Below are 3,025 nucleotides of genomic sequence, written 5' to 3'. Positions count from 1 at the left end.
ATACACAGAGAACGAGCAAGAGGACGATACTCAACCCCCAACCGAAGAGATGGCTGAAAATCAAGACAATCAGCTACCTCCTGCAATTGCGGTTAATCAAAATCCTGCTCCACGCACCATGTATGATTATGCTAAACCTTCTTTAACAGGAACTAAATCGAGCATAGTTAGACCTGCTGTAGCTGCCAATACTTTTGAACTAAAACCTGACACTATTCAAATGATACAGCAATTTGTTCAGTTTGATGGTTTGCAGGATGAGGATCCTAACGCTTACTTAGCAAACTTTTTAGAACTATGCGATACATTTAAAATTAATGGTGTTTCTGATGATGCCATTCGTCTTTGGTTATTCCCTTTTTCATTGAGAAACAAAGCTAAACAGTGGTTGAACTCATTACCATAAGGGACAATCACTACTTGGGAACAAATGGCCAAAGAATTTCTATTAAAATATTTTTCGCCGGCTAAAACGTCTAAATCACATGATGATATCTCTTCGTTTGTGTAGATGGACTTAGAAACTCTTTACGATGCATGGGAGAGATACAAAGACTTACTGAGAAGGTGCCCTCACCATGGGTTATTGATTTGGCTACAGGTTTAAACGTTCCATAATGGCCTGAATCCTTCGACTCGACAAATGGTTGACGTAGCTACTTGTGACAGCCCTAATTTGGCCCTAGTCGAAAAGTGGTTTTGGGATCACAAAACCGAGTCCCAAAAATAATCAAATGTTATATTATGTGTTTATTTCATGTGAAAGTGCATGTGTGAAAATCCCATGCTTTGATTCTGCCATTTGTGAGTGAAATTATGAAATAGGACCTATATGAAATTTTTTTAAAATACTATAGGCTAATATGTAGTGGCCTAATAAATAGTAGTGCAAAATAAGAGGATTTGCATGTCAAACTCCCCATTTTATGTGTAGTGGCCGGCCATGGTGTTAATGGTAGACAACATGTGCAAATTTTTTTATTGAAGTTATGGCATAAGTATGGCACAAATAATATATGTTATTTTGTGTCATAAAATGTTTAGTAATAGAATAACAAAAAGGAAGAAAAGGAAGGTTTTTGTTCATTCTTGTTCATGAAAGCTGAAAATAGAAGAGAAAGGAGAGGAAAAGAGCTCTTGAATGTTCGGTCACTTGGGGAAGAAAAATCCAAGGTAAGTTCATGGTAGTTTGCTTCTATCTTGATGTTCATGAGTTCTTCTTGATTCTACCCTAACTCATGAAGCATATTTTGATTTTTGGTTGTGTTGTGAGCATTCAGTCATGAATTAAAATGAAGGAAATGGTTGTTGTTTCATGTCCTTTTGATGAAAAATGGAAGATAGGTGAAGTTGAGCCAAGCAAATGAGCATGCATGTGCCTTAGATGCTAAGGGAAAAATCGGCTAACATGTTGTGCTTTAAAATGATGAAATGAAGATTATGCTTAACTAAAATTATAGATATGTGATGATTGATTGGTGATATGCATGTTTAAATAGCATGCATGCAAGGTATGTGTGAAAGAGTGATTTGGTAATAAATCTGTTTAGGACAGCAGCAGTAACGTGATTTTGGAAAATCACCATAAATTGTGGGAGATGAGTTAGAAGCTGAATAAATTATTTAATTAAAACTTAATGAGTCTAGTTTCTTATAAAACAAACCGTGTAAGCAAAATAATTTCCGATAATGAGATATTTGAAGTGATGTGGGACAGGGTCAGAATGACTTCTAGATCCTCTATTCTGTCTTTATAAAATCATTATAAATTTTAAAAAAATGTTCATAAGATGAAATTTATATGCTTAGACTCCTTAATGAGTCTAGTTTCAAATGAAATCAACGAGAACATATTTTGAATTCTGTACAATGAGAAATTTGATTCGTAGTGAGGAGTGGTCAGATTCATCAAACAGTGAAACAGGGGAAACTTAATAAAAATCTGGTATTGATTGGCAAAACCAAAAATTCTTAAAATTTTATGGATGAAATATATATGAGTCTATCTTCAGGGAAAATTAACGGCACTTGATTTGGAGTTTCGTAGCTCCATTTATAAATGATTTAGTGAATGTTGCTCAGGAAGACAGCTTGCAGTGAAATTATGATTATGTGGTAACCATTGACAAAAATTTGTTAATGAGTTGCTTATTGATATCTTATAAGCTTACTATGATCAGTAGGTGTGAAAGTCGAATATATTTATATGTATATATTATATTTTGAAAGTGATGCTCGAATAGTCGAATAATGACTAGTTTAAAATCTTTGAATTTAAGCTCAAGAGCATAGAGGGGCAAAATTTGGATAAGGGAAAAGAGAAAGTAATCGAATAGCCGTTGTAATCGTTTGGCAACATTCAAGGTAAGTTCTTAAGTGTTTAAGCTTGATTCCTTTTTATACGCCCAAGAGTTAAATTAATATGGAAAAGGGAATGTAAATTTTATTTAGTTAATGTGCCGAATATGTAATGATTTAAGGCTATAAGCCGATTATGGCTATTATGCTTTAGTTGAATTGGATTTGGAAATTTGATGCACTAAATGAGTGTTACAATGAATAAACTGTGCCGTATATGTGCTGGTGGAGATATCATGATTTGTGATTATTAAATACCTAAAGGAAACCATGATGTGTATAAAATTATTATTATTAGTCCTTTATGGTAGCCGAATATGGCTTGGCACTAAAGTGATTAAATGTGAACTTCGATGAGGTAAACTATTAAAAGTGTGGTGCTATAAGACTATGGGCTAATACGATATGTGGATTCGTTCCGTAAAGTAAATTATTAAGGTATGTGATATGTACTTATGCATGTTAAATCGATTGGAATTGAATCATGAATGTGAATTACGAAGCATCGGTAAAAATGCCTATGACATATATGTGAGTAAGGGTAAAACCATTGTAAATTATCGATAAGGATGGGCTATGTGTGGAACCATCTTATAATTGCTAATTTGAAAGGTTGTGTGTGAATCAATGAGCAATATGTATATATTAGATGAATCGTGACCTTTTG

The 3,025-nt window shown here is 33.7% G+C and overlaps 1 non-coding gene across 1 annotated transcript; it reads right to left on the bottom strand.

Moving 5' to 3' along the window:
* Nucleotides 1–479: 479 nt before the first annotated feature.
* LOC121231664 (small nucleolar RNA R71) lies at nucleotides 480–585 on the bottom strand. The gene has a single exon (XR_005929720.1). It is a non-coding gene; the product is annotated as a small nucleolar RNA R71 (small nucleolar RNA).
* Nucleotides 586–3,025: the final 2,440 nt, after the last annotated feature.

This window comes from Gossypium hirsutum, chromosome A06 (assembly GCF_007990345.1).
Source record: "Gossypium hirsutum isolate 1008001.06 chromosome A06, Gossypium_hirsutum_v2.1, whole genome shotgun sequence".
Classification (NCBI taxonomy): domain Eukaryota; kingdom Viridiplantae; phylum Streptophyta; class Magnoliopsida; order Malvales; family Malvaceae; genus Gossypium; species Gossypium hirsutum.
This window is presented reverse-complemented; position numbering and strand designations above follow the sequence as displayed.